At 39.6% G+C, this 17,547-nt stretch overlaps 1 protein-coding gene across 8 annotated transcripts in view; it reads right to left on the bottom strand.

The window, feature by feature from the left end:
* Positions 1-17,547, bottom strand: part of ADD3 (adducin 3) — a 119,614-nt gene that overhangs the window by 56,979 nt on the left and 45,088 nt on the right. For 4 of the 8 annotated variants that reach the window (XM_077349671.1, XM_077349672.1, XM_077349673.1 and 1 more), the window contains exon 2: positions 15,467-15,509. The exons of the other annotated variants lie outside the window; for them this stretch is intronic. The gene's annotated coding sequence lies outside the window, so the exon portion shown is untranslated. The remainder of the gene's footprint in view (positions 1-15,466; positions 15,510-17,547) is intronic. 8 annotated transcript variants of the gene reach the window in all.

The raw sequence follows: 17,547 nt of genomic DNA, 5'->3' as shown, positions 1-17,547 counted from the left end.
TTTCCCTCTCCATAGAAAGATGGAGTGACAGATGTGTATACATATACTACTTATTTTTGGCACCAGTTAGCCAAGCAAGGGAAGACAAAACATGGATTTTTAAAATAGAATCCAGTAAGACATCAATAAATTGAACCTTCTATGAAGGTCTAGACATTATTTTTAACCAGTTGATCATTAACTCTACAGAGATCAAGGGTCAGATGAATATATATAGTCACCTGCTCCTGATCACTAGCAACTAGCAGCCAATCACCAAGGTAAAGGAAAATCAAACATCCTCTCACCCTCAAAAAAGCTGCCACTATGATCATGTATTTGGTAAACAGCCTGGGGGTCGCAACTAGATCAAAAGGGAGAGGAGTATAACAATAGGCATTGGAGTTCTGTCTAAAACTAAAAAACTTCCTATGTGATGGGGGAATAGAAATATGAAAGTAAATATCTGATATGTAGCCCCTCTATCTGAACTCCGGGTCTTGGCTATGCTACATGCCTGCAACATATGGTTCTTTCTACACATTGGTTTTCTAGCTTCCCTCCCCCCTTTTCAGTTCATTCTCAGGTGGTTTTGTTTCTGGCAAGGCCCTGTCCTTTGTAGTGCTATCTTTGCAAATTAAGACTGGAGCCTGCAGCCCTCAACTGCTTGTTAGCAGTGAGGTGTCCAAGAAGGCTCCCATTCTATCATTCCAAAGAACATACCAAACTACGGAACATACCAATACAGCATTTTGATAATGGGATTAGAACTGCAGCAGTACGGAACAGTTCAGAGGTGCCCTTATAATGTCATATGACTACAGTCCACTGCAATTATTATTGCAGACATCGTCTTGCTTTGTTGCATTGTTTTCCACTTTCATTATGTCCATATTCTGCATTGTTTAAAGTATAATGAATTATACTGCTTGGTGCTTTATATTTTGTAATAATCTTCCTTGAGACTCTGTGAAAAAGGCAGGTTATATGTAAAGAAGATTAATTAATTTTTACATTCAGAAGGGTAGTTTGGTATGGCCATGACACGTTGTATGACTCAAGCACACAAATGAACCTGCTGTATTTGTTACCTTAATTTGCTAATAATATCAATGCAATTTAATCTTAATTCATGAAAAGGTATTTGAACACAACAGCAGAAAACATTTGCTTTTACTATGAAATGACTGACTACATGCTGCCTTTCCCATGCCCCAAAAGGGCTCAAGATACCTCTTTGAGAGAAATGAAACAAATGATCATAAGTCTTTAGCTTCCAGGAGACCAATACAAATCAAGAGACTGACTACTGGGATTGCTTAAGGAAAAAGTGCAGATAGACACTACCACAGAAAATTGATTAAATACCCGCTGGAGCTGGCAACCCCCTGCTGTTGCTTCGTCAGCAGGAGTACATGTTAAGAAATGAATGAACTAATATTTGCATCTACATCACAGCTTCCTTGAAAGACAGGAAACATTTGCAGCTGTTTCCATTTGCTGAGAAGACAAGGCAATGAAGTTGTATATCACCTCAGAATGGACTAGAATGATTTTACATGACTTTTTATAGCATTTATTTTTATTTATTACAAGAATTGGCATAAGTCTGAATGGTTCTATAGCAAGATAAGTTTACTGTTTAATGCCTAAAATAGGATGACAAACACATTTGCTGCTTTGATATATGCACTAGATAGATAGGTCCTAACAGCTTCAAGAGGAAAGAAAAAAAGTGTTCTTTTTAGCAGAGTGACCACTCCACCTCTCATGCAAACACAGAATTATGAGTGATCTTGAGTCAAAGGCTATTAGTGTTACCAATTTCACAGGGTTTGTGTAGAAACAAATGTGTACTTAAGGAGACATCCATGTACACACATTCAACTGTAGCTGAGTCAAGATGGATAGCCATGTTTTTATATAGTAGTAGAACAGAGCAAGAGTTCAGTAGTACCTTAAATAGCACATGTTAGTCTTTAAGATGCTAGTGAACGTTTGCTCTTTTCTATATCTATAGCTGGTATGGGCCAAAACGTGCTGTATGATAATCCATAAAAAGGTAAAGGTATCCCCTGTGCAAGCACCTGGTCATGTCTGACCCTTGGGGTGACGCCCTCTAGCGTTTTCATGGCAGACTCAATACAGGGTGGTTTGCCAGTGCCTTCTCCAGTCATTACCATTTAACCCCCAGCAAGCTGGGTACTCATTTTACCAACTTTGGAAGGATGGAAGGCTGAGGGTTGGGATTGAATTCCCAGCCTCATGGACAGAGCTTTCAGACTGCAAGTCTGCTGCCTTACCATTCTGCGCCACAAGAGGCTCTTATGATAATCCATAGGTCCCCTTTAAAGATGGGTAAAATAAAAATCCTGGTTTCATGATAACTTGGAAGCCAAGCAGGGTCTGTCCTACTCGGTATTTGAATGGGAAACCAGCAAGGAAGTCCAGGGTCTCTACACAGAAGCAAGCAGTGGCAAACCACTTGTGAATATCCTGCCCTACAAGAGTGTGACTCAATGGCAAAAAAGGGACATATTATCTTTTGTTCCTTGGTGCCACTTCTGGGGTTTCTCAAAGCCTGAATAATTTTTCAGAGGTTTCTCAATGGTAAGAATGCTGGGAAAAGCTGCAGTATACTGTTGAAACACCTGAAGTGTGAGGTCTTTCTAAAATTATCAGTATCAAGATGTTCCTAGGCATTTCTATCAGAGTTCTCACAGACTGCAATGGGAGTCGCTGAATCATTCCCTTGGGAGCTGACACAGAGATTGCTACAAGGTTCTTTGCTATCAAGGTTGACTCAGCCTTCCATCCCTCCGAGGTCGGTAAAATGAGTACCCAGCTTGCTGGGGGGTAAACGGTAATGACTGGGGAAGGCACTGGCAAACCACCCCGTATTGAGTCTGCAATGAAAATGCTAGAGGGCGTCACCCCAAGGGTCAGACATGACCCAGTGCTTGCACAGGGGATACCTTTACCTTTTTACTTTGCTATATCCGATGATGTTTAATATTTATGTAAGGTTCCTTAATGAGACTATCTGAAATTCTGGAGAAGGAGGATGGTACATCATTCTGATGATACTCAGCTACATATCACTGAGTAAATCACTGGCTGTGATTCTCTGAGGAACTAGTGCTTCCTATTCACTAACAACTGCCTAAATTTCAAACAAACTGGACAAAGGAGTCCAGTCATAAGGGTCCCCAAGTAAGGGGCCCCTAGCCATCCTAATTGCAGGGTTGTGGACTGGGAGGAGGAAAAGAGACCTGAAAAAGGTCTCTTTTCACCCCCAAAATCGAGGCAGGAAGGGAGAAACAGCGAGTCAGACCTGCAGTTCTGCCTGGCCCTGAGACTGACTCATATCTGCCACAAAATGTCACCTCAGGCTAGGTGGAATTAGTGCCAGCTATGATCAATTGGTACTGGGCCATCACAAAATGGCTGCCAATAGGAACAAGAACAACAATTTGCTTTGTTGTCTGGTTTCATTTTCCAAAGAAAAAGGAGATTTGTTCCCATACATTCAAGGGGAGATGTTTACAAGCCCAGACACATGAAGTATGTGTCTATGGCCAATTACAGAACATGCCTGTGACACGTGTGCTTTACTAGTTAATCAACTGCTAGAATGCAACTGGATGCTCTATTTCCCCTATTTATACCAATCAATATATTTGGGATTCACTTCCCCCAAGGCTTAAGGAGTAAGTAGACAACAGGAATGACGGGTACCTCAGTAGCCATGGACACCACACTATGAACCAAGGATATCTACAAAGACCTCTATGGGAACAGTATGTATTTAAATGAGTTCTTGTGTTTAAATAAGCAATTCAATGTTACAAAAAGAAGGCAGAAGACAAATATAATTACATGAAGCCCAGGCTAGCAGTGATGTGGGAATTCTCCTTCTTCGTTCATATATTGACCCTATTCATCTATAAAAAGGAACAGCATGGGTTTCATGACCATCACTGAGTCAGGTTCAAATCCATGACTAGCTCTGTCACCACCCAGCAGAACCAGTGGAGACAATGAACCTATATGGAAATAGCCAGTGAAGAAGCAGCATGAAGCTTCAAGCACATGCTCCAACTTTTAAGTCAGATCACTGCTTCAGTGGACTCATTCAGTCCTCTGCAGAATTCTGGCCCACTTAAGTCTTGGCAAGATGAATCACATTTCTACCTTCACAGCAAGTTGGGCTGTTCTCTCTCTCGGTGTATTTACACTTTTATTTGGAAGTAAAATTTTGCTGCTCCAACACCTGTGCTCTGGATTCCAGCTCATGCTCTAGATTATCAGGAAAAAAACCTTTCTTGCCATGCTGTGGTGCCTGGAGTCAACAAAGTGTGAAATTATTCTAACGCAGGTTACGTGGGTAAGCAGAGGTTAACACTGCCCCCTCCCAGCTTTAACTCCCCACATTCCATTGCTGCAAACACTCTTCAGGATGGTACATTTCAAATATCTGAGCTGTTCTGGAGGAAAAATTATCTGCCACAACACGCCACAGTATCTGTGCATACCTTTTGCTATATGTTCACATAATCCAAGTGATTTCATTCATAAAGTGGATACATGAACATAGAAAAGTGGCTGGTCATGTTCATGCCTAGTTTGTCCCCATCCTTTTTCTCCTACAAGAAAATAAGATAGGGCTTTCTGATATATTTTCTATATGCAGATAAACTGAATCTGTTTTGGTTAAACTCTAGATTATTTTGAATATGTAAAAGCATTATGAAGCTGGCAAAGAAAAACTTTAAACCAATGTTAGTGCCCAGTTTGAAAGTCAGTGAGAATACAGAACTAAGCGTCTAGGCATGTGCACACACACACAAAAAAATCATGTAGCTCAGGCCAAATCCAAATTGCACAAATACCCCTTCATTTTTCCAGATTCGGCCAAATCCGAAAAGTTTTGGGGTGTTTTTTGTGTGTGCATCTGCTTCTCTCCCGTTCCCAGGAAGCAGAGTGTCTCTGCTGCATGAGAAGGGAGGGGGAAAGAGATCCGTGAAACAGCTGATAATGACATGCCCTTTAAATCTCTCCTCAAATTTGGGCAGGGATTTAAAAGGGAGCGGGTAGGCAGGTTGTTAGGCACACTACACGCTTCTTCAAATGAGGCCCAAAGAAGATAAAAAGATGAGAAGATGGGGTATGGTTGGCTGTTCACAAGTGCAGAGAAATGATTCTTGTATGGCAGCCTATCAGAAAACAAAGGATTACCAGATAATATTAATCAAGAAACAGCAGGCATGCTTCATTCTTTATAATATGTAAATCTTTTTTTGACATTTTTTTCAGTGAGCATTAAAACTGATGGATGAGAGATAGTAACATTCCAAACACCTACAGGTGAGTCATATACATGAGTTGTCTTAAAAACAAACAAAAAAGGGAGAAGAGTGCAAATCAGTGGCAGAGTCCCGAAAAACTACTTGGGGACTAAATACCATGGATACTGAGAAAACCTTCAAACGAGCAGGTATATTTACTGGTTATTTTAGATTATAAAGGTTATACATTCAGCCTTACCAGCAATTAAACATAGTTTATGTTTCTAATCTACTGCAGATTATAAACATAGTGAAAAGAAAAACTGGAAGACAAAGGAATTGTAATTTTCTGAAATAAAACCACAGCAAATGGGGGGGGGGGATCCTGCAGCGGTGAATTATCCCCCGGAATAATTTTTACACAAATGACATCAGTTTCAGCTGATATACCAAAATTTTTAACTAAAATAAATATTAAAGTAAAGGCCATTTTTAATAAAATATGATTATTAGATAAAAATCAAATTTTGGCTGCAATTATACTTAGAAATTCTGACTAATAAAAGTGCACAATGGAATGGAGAAAATTGTTTGGCAACATATTTACAAATGGTCTTAAGATCAGTTTGCCAAATGTGTTGTCAACGTAATATGGTAGAAAACAAACGTCGGCTGAAAAGATTTATATTCTACTATTTATTTATTTATATTTTAACTTATATACCACTGCTTTCAAAGACTCGTCATGGTTTACAATAAAAGAAAAAAACAACAACCCTTAAAATCCCCACACGTAAAAGATGGCAATTAATTAAAATTAACCCCCCATCTCCTCCCCTGTCCAGCTTGCAGTCCAGAGTTCTTTCATTAGGAGCGAGGGTCCTGATCTCATTGGTTCTAGGGGATCCCCTGATGGTAACTCTGGGATCACAGCCCGGCTTCAACCATATGCCTAGTGGAAAAGCTCTGTCTTACAGGCCCTGCGGAAAGCTGGTAACTGCAGCAGAGCCCTTAGCTCTTCTGGGAGCTCATTCTACCAGGTTGAGGCTAAGTTGGTTGGCTAAAAGTATGAAAGTTGTGAAGTCCTTGGCTCAACAGTTGCTCTTCACGCATAATTATCTATCCAGTTTATATGAATTTAAGGTAAATAGTAAAAGTCTGCATGAGAATATTTACCCTAACATGAGTTCTTGTCCAATGAATTATACTGACTGTTTTTAAACAACAGACAAGACAAACAAATCTAATGGAATCCTTTAACCAATAAAACAAGCAAAGCAATTTTTAAAATAAAAAAAATGCTGTGATGATAATAATAGGCCTCCGCTCATTTCAAACCCAATTTGAGAAATCCTGCAAATGTTCGCAAAATATATTTTTAAAATTTCCACATCACTAGCAGATTTTAATAGCTACATGTACTTGTGGTGGCCAAGTATTTCAGCTTGCAGTACAATGTCAGCATGTTCAATGTAAACATTGCTGACCTTTAAAAGTGTTCTGAAAACTCACAACGCAGTATAAAAACATACCACTATTTTATCATTATATGCTTCTTCCCAAAGACAAAACTGAATCACCGCTGGTAATTCTTCGCATGCTTCTGACTATTATACAGTTGAGGGTATATGAAATTCAGAGCTGTGTTGCTTACCTTGAAGTAGTCCCCTAGCACTCAACTGGAAGAAACACTTTCCCCTTCTGCTGTTTGGAGCGGGAGGTAACTTTCTCCAGAACAGTTCACTCCTGCATATTTCCTTTTCAAAGTAATAGCTAAAGTAACCTCTTACCCATGAGTGCAATCAGAAACTTTACATTAACCTTAACCTTCTTTTTTGTGTAGTATTCAACTGCTTTATCTCATGGCGCAGGAATCTGACAGGGAAAGCGATATTGAAATCTATCTGCTGCCAAAAAACTGCTTGCATGCTAGAGTATGGGACTGGCAAGATGAGGAACAGTTGGTGAGATAGGAAAGAGCATTTAACACTCTCCAGTCACCATACTAACATCAGCTACCTGATGGGCTTTAGAAGCACAAGATTTGTATTCAAAAACTGCATTAATTAGTGTAGAACATTCTGCTTGGATATTTGAAAAGTGAGGTCACATGCACTAGTTTCCTAAAAAGGGTATTTAATCAACAGGTATTGAGTTTTAACAGATTTAAAACATCCGTTTAAATTAATTGAAGAAGAGGACCTGTTTTTTTTTTTTTTTTGTACATTGCTTTAGGTGAGGCTGAGAGAGCTCTGAGAACTGTGACTAGCCCAAAGTTACCCAGCTGGCTACATCTGGATGGATGAGGAATCAAACCTGGTTCCCCAGATTAGGGGCCACCATAACCACTTAGAACAGTTGTTCTACAACAAGAAGCATGGATTATTTAGTTTGGGCACAATGAAACAGGAGAAGATTCTGAGATCCAACAACCCTTGCCCTTCATCCTTCCCATTTGAGATGGATAGAAAGAAGGTTGTCCTGTCCCAATACGTAAAGAACAGCCACAGCTGAGCCTAGGGAAATGCTGCTCCAGCATCCAATTATCTTACAGAAGGAGAGAAACACAGGAGTTTAGTTCAGGTCTGCATCAAGGAGAGTGTGGAGTTGAGTTCTGCCTCAGGGAGAGACTAGTGAGAGCTCAGGCCTGGCTCAGAAAAGATCAGAGTGAAGGGTAGCTCTACTTGGTAGTGTGGAGCGTGATCTGAGAAAGAACAGATTATCTGTTAAGCCTGTCTCTGGTAATGAACAGACCTTTTGCCATTTAGCCTGACTGTTAGGAAAGGGCAGGCTGGTACTGGTGGAATCATCTGTGTGTGAGAATACAACCTAATGGCGAGTCTGTAAAAACCTGGTTTATGTCTGAAAGCATTAGGACAATTTCAAGCTACTATCTGAAGCTGTAACTAGCTTAAATTTATCTACCTCAACCAGGTTTCTCCTTTGTCTGGAGACATGCACTGCTGATCTGCTACTTGAAAGCAATCTGTAAATAAATCACCTTTATTTGTTGTTTATAACTAGCAGTAAAGCTAGTTGTGCGAATAATACAATGGGCTCTTGAAAACCTGTTGGTCATTTCTTTCATGAAACATTAAAATACAAAATGTTTTTTGTGCTTCGGTTTTTAACATTTTTACTTTGGAGGATTGGGTGAGGTCGGCTTGAGAACGAAAGAAATGAGCCAGCCAAACAACACTCTCATTGTAATATGGAGGGGGAAAGTTTCAAAGGGCTATGCCTGGTTTGACTTCACAGATGTATTACCAAACCTAAGCAAGAATATATTATTAATAGATCTGCAAAAATGATATAAGGGCAGATTTCCCACAAACCAAAAGTCACAAGTTTTCTGAAAGATCTCAAATATAAGGGAAAAAATCAAGCAGCTAACTCCCCAAAATAATAAAAATACCTTTAGCTTTAAGAAAAGTATGCACAGTGTTCTTTTGGAGGTTGCAAAGCAAACACAATAGTGCTGCCTCCAAGGCTTAGTTTCTCTATCTGAAAACACCACTATAAAAGGTCCTGCCCCCTCCCCTGCCATTTTCCCTGATGGAGGAGGGCTATCTGAAGACACACCAGGGAGTGACCACCAGAGACTCACTACCCACAAAACTGAGCTTGTCCTAGCTCAGTAGGACTGCTACAGTGCCACTGAGCCTTGCCCAGCATAAGCAACTCAGCACTGCCTGGCACTAGTGCCCTCCACACAACTCAGCCTGGCCTGGAGGTGGCAGCCACTATGCAATTTTGCCAGACTTTTCATGGAGAGAGGCTGTCAGGCTGCAGAAAATAAAGTTAGGCTTGCTGGTAGGTGTGAATGAGAAAAAGAAGCAGGAATGGAGTGGGGAGAGGCTATGGAGTCTGTCAGGGAAGTATAAAGAAGAAATTGTGGTGGAGGAGTATACAGAGGAAGATGAGATGTTCCCCCACAATTCTTTGAGCTGGCAGAAAGATATAACCAAGATATCATTGATGTAAATGATGAAGAATTACTGTTATTGGGGAAGGTGTTTTTACTGAAATCAGATATTATCTGGATGCCGTTCTGGCAGAAGTCCTGCTGATTAAAAAAGAAAATGGGTTTAAACTTCAAGTACAACGATATAGGCTAGATATTAGGGGGGGGGGGGAATTTCAAAGTCAGAGTTGTTCAGCAGTGGAATAGGCTGCCTAAGGAGGTGGTGAGCTCCCCCTCACTGGAAGTCTTCAAGCAAAGGCTGGATACACACTTTTCTTGGATGCTTTAGGATGCTTAGGGCTGATCCTGCGTTGAGCAGGGGGTTGGACTAGATGGCCTGTATGGCCCCTTCCAACTCTATGATTCTATGAAAAGCACACTGAAAGGACACTCTTTATCTTGATTCTTATTTTATCATATTGCCATTGGGATAGGTCTCTCCTTTTCTTCTTGGTTAACCATATAGACCAGTGGTTCTCAACCTGTGGGTTGAGACCCCTTTGGGGGGTCGAATGACCCTTTTACAGGGTTTGCAGCAGGGCAAGCAGCTTGGGTGGGGGGTGCCATCTACACAACAGCCTTGAGGGGTAGATCAGCATAGAACGTCTGTCTGTCTGGAGAAGTGGAAAACAGCGAGATCAGCATGGTGGGACAAGAGGCAGAACTGAACTGAGAAACCCCGGAAAAATCCAGTTTATATACAATCATGTATAATGGATCCTCACGCCATTGTTCAGTTTTGGTTTAATTTCTTTGAAAGAACACTTGCATAATTTTATGGTTGGGGGGTTACCACAACATGAGGAACTGTATTAAAGGGTTGCAGCATTAGGAAGGTTGAGAACCAGTGATATAGTCCGTCCTACATTGCTCTTGTACCACTTTAGGAAGATATAACCATTCAACCCTGTATTGGGAGGAGGGAAGGAACAAAAGGAATGTAACTTAAAGAGACAAGGACATGATTGAAGCAGAGCTTGACTGAGGGGGAGGCAACCCGAAGGCAGGAGAGATAATACACCCATGTCATGCCATTTTTATATGTTGATGGTTACTCTCACACACTCCAATTAGTCTTTGGCACCTTTTAGAAGGGGAAATTGGACATTAATAATAACAAGTCCAAAGTTATGTTTTTTACTAAACGATTACAACCTCCTGGATGTAACTGAGAAATAAATGGGCAAAAATTAGATTGGCTTTGATGAGATGAGTGTTGGAATGCAGGCATGTGTAATATGTTCTCCTTTTTATTTGGCATTGCCATATTCAAAATCTTATCCAGGCTATTTAGATTATTTGACAGTTCCCAGATAGAGAAGAGCCTTTATGATGGGTCATTTAAACTCTAATCCAATGGCAGAACTGCATGGATGTTATGGAAGGATCCCACTGGATGAAAAATTTTGTAGTTGTAAGAATGCATTGACTCCTTGCTTCACTGTTTATTCGACTGTTCAAAATCTTATGAATTCAGATGCAAATCCTTTTGAAAGAAAAAGACTATAAAATTACTATGGCTGTTGCAATTTTTTTCTTTCATGTAATTAAACTTAATGAATGGCTGTATCTGGCTTTGTATATTAGAAAGTCTAGGGACAGTGCCATCACTCTATTTATATTGGTATGTGTCCTGGTATTTAGTATTGTTATTGTATCTTTTGATGTCCAAGATCAGTTATTGTATTATGGTTATACATGTATTACTAATGCATTTATATTTGGTAATAAAACAGATTGGTGAAATGGCTGCCAACCTGGGCAATCCCCCCCCCCCGCTTCTAAAAATCAATTATTTTTACTTATCTGTTAGTTGGAATACAAATTTCAGATCTAAAATAGAATATTCCATATCTAGAATGAAATTATGCATCAACTAGCCTGTGAGGGACGGTTAGGGCATTATTTACCTCTAAAAGTAACATTATTTTCTACTGAACATTTACTTTATGCCAATAAAGGTATTGTATTGTTGTCATACTGAACATTTATAGGTTTTTTTTTTGAAAGGTGCATAAAAATGCTAACATTAATAGATAATTCATTTGATAAAATTATGATATACTTACAAAAAGAAAACTGTATATTTGTAGAATAAGAAAAGTTAAATATGCCTTTAAAGTATGCGGAGCAGGAAAGAGAAATGCATCTGAAAATAATGTAATTTAATTAGAAGTAGGTATTCTGGTGCATTGTCACAGCACATCTATCTTTTCGGAATTCTATTCAATGGTGCTTACTCCCAGGGAAGTGCTTTTAGGATTTCACCATAAGCTCATAAACTAAAATTAACCTTGACACAACTGTAATGAATTAAATCAGCTCCATACTCAAACTCAAGGTGTCACAGCTTTTATACACAGTATTCTTCCAAAACATGAACATTAGCACAATCAGCATTGAAACATGGCTAAGAAAGAAGGGGAATTTCCTGACATATTACAGAGTATAGTTGTGAGTACAATGGCAAAAGATGATCAGTTAACCAAAAGTTCCCCAAATGAACAGGAAAAGGAAATCTACAGTGACAATAATACTTCTTTCCTTTCCGGAGAAGATAGTTCCATTAGCACATCCTGTTTTTACTATTCTATCAGAACTAAAGCAAATACAAAACAATAGCAAGCATACAGTAGGGGGGAAGATAAGCATTGGTAATATATAAGTAATGGTTCAAAGCTCCATACGCCCCATAATTTGGCCCCAAACTCCACAATTTCTAAGTCTTTACCTTATCCATTCAACGTAGGCATAAATTGGTTCTGAATGAAAGATCATTCCCTGATACAAAAGCAAACTAAAAAGGTTTTACAGCAGAAGAATTATTCAAGAAGACCTGGAGTTGGCCTGCTACTACTCTCAATCATTTTGCCTAGGAAGGGGCAATAATTGCCTAAACCATTTTTCTGTAGGAATGGTTGTGTGTGTAGGTTTTAAGTAGCAGATGCACAGTCACCTCCGAGTGGTCAAAGGAAAATGCCCTGAGTTAATGATTGATTTATAATAGATATTAAAGATTTGTTGATGTGATATTTACATGATTTGTCAAGGATCCAGGACACAAATTGTGTTCACAGATGTCAACATCCATCATAGAAACTGGGTCAAAGTGGTCCATAAATAGAATAGGGGGCTTATTAGGAAATTTGTCTGGAGGACCTATGTTACAACTAGCATCTAAAACAGAGCATATTCTTCATATTTTATCAGCAAAATCTTGCACATCTATCACAACTAATTGTCTGTTCCTGATAGAATGAAGGGTTAATTTTAGGATTCAGCAGATGCCAGGTAACCTTAAATAGCTGGGACAGTTATGAACTAGCGGATGCAGTCACAACAGAGAAGTAATATTTTGTAGCTGCCCTCACCATCACTCTATAAATTTTACAGTGAACTCTAACATGGTATGTGAGATTCAATATGGGTTCTTTACCAATGCCATTCTATGTCTCCTGTCCATCTGTAAATCAACTAGCTCTGTGGTAAAACAGGGGGTTGGGTTTCGTCTCAAGAGCACAAGAGATTGAGGCAACATTTTCAATAACTTCAAAGACTATCACATCCAATGATTCCACTGCAACCTCAGAGCATGTGTTTGCAATCCTGAAATCCCCTAGAGCATTCTGGAGTTGAGTAGGATTCATAAGGCTCCATGGGTAGACTATTTTAACTAGGTCTTCTACAGGTTTTTGGAGCCATACTGACTTTGGTTTTGAGTAGGCCATGATTCCGGATGAATCTCCAGTCCTGAAACCAACCTTCCCTCAAAGATGACAACTGCATATAGATTAATTTTCAGGTATTTAAGTACCTTTTCTAAGTGTTTTCTGGGGAGGGGGTTGCATCATGTATACTTCTTTGTTTTTCATTTTTAACTATTTATTTGTTGGATTTCCATTCCCCCCCTTGATGTTGTTCCCCCCCTTTTTTAAGGAAAAGAAATTCCTTCCCTCAGATTCATTGCAAAAGGTATGTCCAGGGTATGACTTCTTTCATGCCAATAATGATTTGGGAGAGATCCAAGGCAGACAAAGAAGGGCCACCCTTGGTGAGGTATCCTCTGTATGAATGCTGAAGTCCTCTGGAATGATTGTGCTGGGTGTCTCCAGAACTATATCTGAGATCACCTCTACCAATTCAGACAAGGTGCCCACTGGAGAATTAGGTGTCAAGTAAACAAGCAGAATGACTACCCTATCCATAGTCTGTAACAAAATGAGCATACAGCTAATGCCAGTGATAGGTTGCACTGGAAGTCTGCAGAAAATGGATTCGTGGAAGATAACGGTCATGCCTCCACCCCAGCCATCTGTGAGTGGCTGATGGAAGACTGCATAATGAGGTGGGTTTTAAGACAGACACATCACATTGTTTTCTTCCAATCATATTTGTTAAGACGTCCTGTAACATCTCAGAATTGTGCAGTTTGTGCTTTATTTATCTGATATAATACAGTGGTAGTATACAGGTGGAGGAAACAGGGCCCCTTACCTCATCAATGCTTTGGGGGTTCCTTCCCATGCACTGGCCTTCTTTGATATATTCCATCCCCAGTTCCCAATTATACTGAAATACATCCTGCTATAGGCAAAGATTGCCTTCCAAATCAATTCTTAACACTTCCTGGGCTGGTAACCTGAAAAACTCATCACAAGATTCCTGAAAATTGCTGGTGACTCACCATTGGAGAATCTTTGAAAAATGTTTCAAGAACAGTTTTGTCACAAAGAAAACTGTACAATCCTTTTTGTGTCATGTTCCACTTCCCACTTGATGGAAGAGGAGAAAGCCATTTGTCTGGGGCCAGCCACATGTTACTTATCAGAATTTCAACTTGAGGGTAACAACTTGTGTCCAGCTGTTCTTACACAGGATATGGGAAAATGCCCTTTGAAATCCTTGTGGATGAGACTTGTCAAGAACAACTTTCAGACTGATATACAAATAGGATAAGCCATGGTCAGCTACAGATTCCACTCAATGGGAGAGTTTCAAATAGAAATTTAGTGACCTGTAGCACTCAGTCTATGTACAGTAACTTAACACTTTACATTAAGATTTTATACTTTACATTTAAGGTTTTATAGTAACCTTGAATTTTCCGTTAAAAGAATATTTCATACAATTAACAATGAATGATTATTATTACAAGTACAGTATTAGACAAGCCTCATAGTCTCACTCAGTGTGGTCCCTAGGAATTGTATGACAGAAGATGTGTCTTATTCAGTTGGACTACAAACAATATAATGCAAATACAAATCAAATTATGAATCACCTGATTGGTTGAACAGGTCAAATTAAAACCTAAAATCAAATTGAAGGTCTACTCTCCCATAGCATAACTTCAGCAAAATAATTTCCGTTTACAACAGTGAACTCATTTGAATATAACTTTTCCCTTTTCATTTCAGAGGGTCCAATAGTCTCTTGGCTTTTCATCTGCATTCTAATCAAAGGAAATATTACACTTATCTACATATCACAACTGTAGTCTTCCCTTTCTTTAAGGCAATGTATGCAATGTTTTTTGAGCTGGTGGACACCTTTGGAATTCTGACGCTTGGGTGGTAGGTGCAACCACAAAATGGTTGCTACACTGAAGATGCTGCCAAAGCAATGTTTTTAAAAATCTGCACAGCCAATCAGATCTTGTGGCTAGTCATAACCCTTAAGGGGGAAAAGCCCCAATGGGCAACACACTGGAGACCCGTGCTCTAGGCAATGTACCATTCTTTGACCATCATACGTTCTTGATTTATGGTTGCAACATACATATATTACATGGCTAACTATGATACAGATCCCTTCATATTAATGTATATGTGGTATTAAATTGGGACAATTAAAGAAGGCATTTGTGGCTGAAAAACATCTGGTCTAATTTTATTGATTGGTTCCAATCAGTGATACTAAGAGTATACTGCACTGCTTTTAATGTGTACTACAGAGACTAGTTTGCGTTGTAATGTTTATTGCTCAGTATATGGCAGGAATAACCAAAAGGCTTATCTTGTTTTGAAGGAACTAGTTGTGTGTGTGTGTGTGTGTCCAATTCCATTTTTGGGTTGAGTTTTTGCCCCTTCTTTTGTGCTGCTTGGTATTAGAGCCACCAACATTTTCAGAAGTACTAGGTATCATAACTGATGAATCCTCTTATCCTCCACAATCCAGCACAAAAATATTCATCCTTCTACAGCTATTACATTTTCACCATAAACATTCTCATTACCTGGATATTACTTTCCCAGTTCTCCTTTATCAACACAGCTGACCTGTAAGTAAAACAAAGCAAAGCACATAACTCAAGGGACGCCTTATAAGAGGCAAAACATGTATAAATATTTATTTATTAAGGGGGCTCAAGGTGACTTACATGAAGTATACATCTAAATAAACCCACAATATAACATTTTTGGTCTCTAAAATTGGTCACCACTCTTGAGATTAAGAGGATTTTGGTATGTTTGAACATCATCATCTGCTATAATCCCAGGTGTGTTAGTTCTGAAGGATGTAGAAAACAAATGTAAGGGTTTAGACCTCACAACCTTATAATTTACTCAATTGTTGCTTGGTTAAGCCATAGTTTGAGGTTGAACAAACATAGAAACATTTTATAACAAATATTTATTGAGATTATTGACTGCTTTAGGCAAACTAATGGTGTTTATTTGCTGTTTTGCTCAGATGTATTGATTTAAGATGTCATCCTTTCTCCCTTAGCCTAGTCAACACCATTCCAACGAAGTCATCATCATGGCCAAATTGGCCATGGATACTTTTGAAAAATAATGTTTTAGAAACAGGATTTCTTTTTACTTCATTCTCACCCCCCCTCCTCCAAAGGCATCAAAGGATTTGGCAGTACAACTAGGATCCTTAGGGAAATAATTGGAAAATTTTTATAACATAGTATTTCCTTATACCACAAACCATAGGAATGCAAACAGCTTTACCAAGCAGAGTTTTCTTCATTGGAAACAACTGACAATAACGCAACAATTATTCCATCTGTATATACTGCCAAAGCCTTAAGTGCATAAGCTTGTTTGTACGCAACATCCCCATGCATTCTGTGAAAGTATAAGCAAATGCTTTGGCTCTGCCCCCTGCCTCCAGATGACTGTCTGCCTGTTTGCAAAGATGACTATTCGGAAGGAATGGCCTCAGAAACTCCCCCTCCCTGTGATCAACCATGCTGGCTTTTGAACCCTGCTGATCATGAGGAGAGAGAGAGTTCACACAGCCCTTGCTGGTGACCAGGCAATCACACGCAGGCAAGCAAAACTTGCTTCCACTGTTCTTTCCTGTACATTCAGTGAACATGTGAGGCTGTCATCTGCACCACACTAGAGAATTCAAGGAGAAGATACAGAATAAACCATACAGATTCTCCAACAGCCACAACAGCCTCAAACATAGTGATGTTATAGGGAAGCCAAAACTTACCTGCGCGTATACACATTTTACAACATACTTTCAACAGAAAGTTTCTCTTGAAATTATTTTCCTACATGGCCCACAGTCAACTTTCTCTGCTCTATTCCAAGCTATTCTGCTAAACAGCTAGTGCAGTCTTTCTCAACCAGGGTTTCATGACACCCTGGGGTTTTTTGACGGCTCTAGAAGGGTATTCTGAATGGGTGGGAGTTAATTTTTATATTTTTTAAAAACCTTTAAAACAATTATTGGATTATATGACCATATATGGTTATGTTTAGGGCAGTGGTTCTCAACATGGGCATTGCGACCCCTCGAGGGGTCATTTGGCCCTTTCCCAGGGGTCGCTGAGACAGCTTGGCGGTGGCAGCACTGCCTCGGAGCTCATGGAAGCTGCGGAGATCACCAAGGCTGCGCGGAGGAAGTCAGCGCCACGGTGAGGAGGAGCAGCGGAGCATGTGTGCCTGCGCATGCACACATGTGCAAGCATGCTGCTGCTGTCCCTACTGTAGGGGTCGCGAAATTAGGGCAGTTGAAAACCACTGGTTTAGGCGTTTCTCAACAGTAAAAATAGTTTAGAAAGATTGAGCTAGTGTAATACAAGATTAATCCTAGCCACATGAAGTCATTAGAATATAATAGCATTTACTAAAATGCAAGGATGGGCACCCAGCCACTATGAACTGCTGGGTGACTAATCTACAACCAACCAAGTGATAATCATTATTAAGTGACTGATCTTCTTTCTCTACCTTTTCATAACATGCCTTTCCCCCTTGTTTTTTATACTGTATGCCTGAAGATAAGACCTGCTTCACAGTTTTATTCATAGTCTACTATTTCAGGCTAGGAGAAGTATAAAATAGTAAG

The sequence above is a fragment of the Paroedura picta genome, chromosome 8 (assembly GCF_049243985.1).
Source record: "Paroedura picta isolate Pp20150507F chromosome 8, Ppicta_v3.0, whole genome shotgun sequence".
Lineage (NCBI taxonomy): Eukaryota > Metazoa > Chordata > Lepidosauria > Squamata > Gekkonidae > Paroedura > Paroedura picta.
The sequence above is the reverse complement of the archived record's forward strand: the minus strand, read 5'-3'. Positions and strand labels throughout refer to the sequence as shown.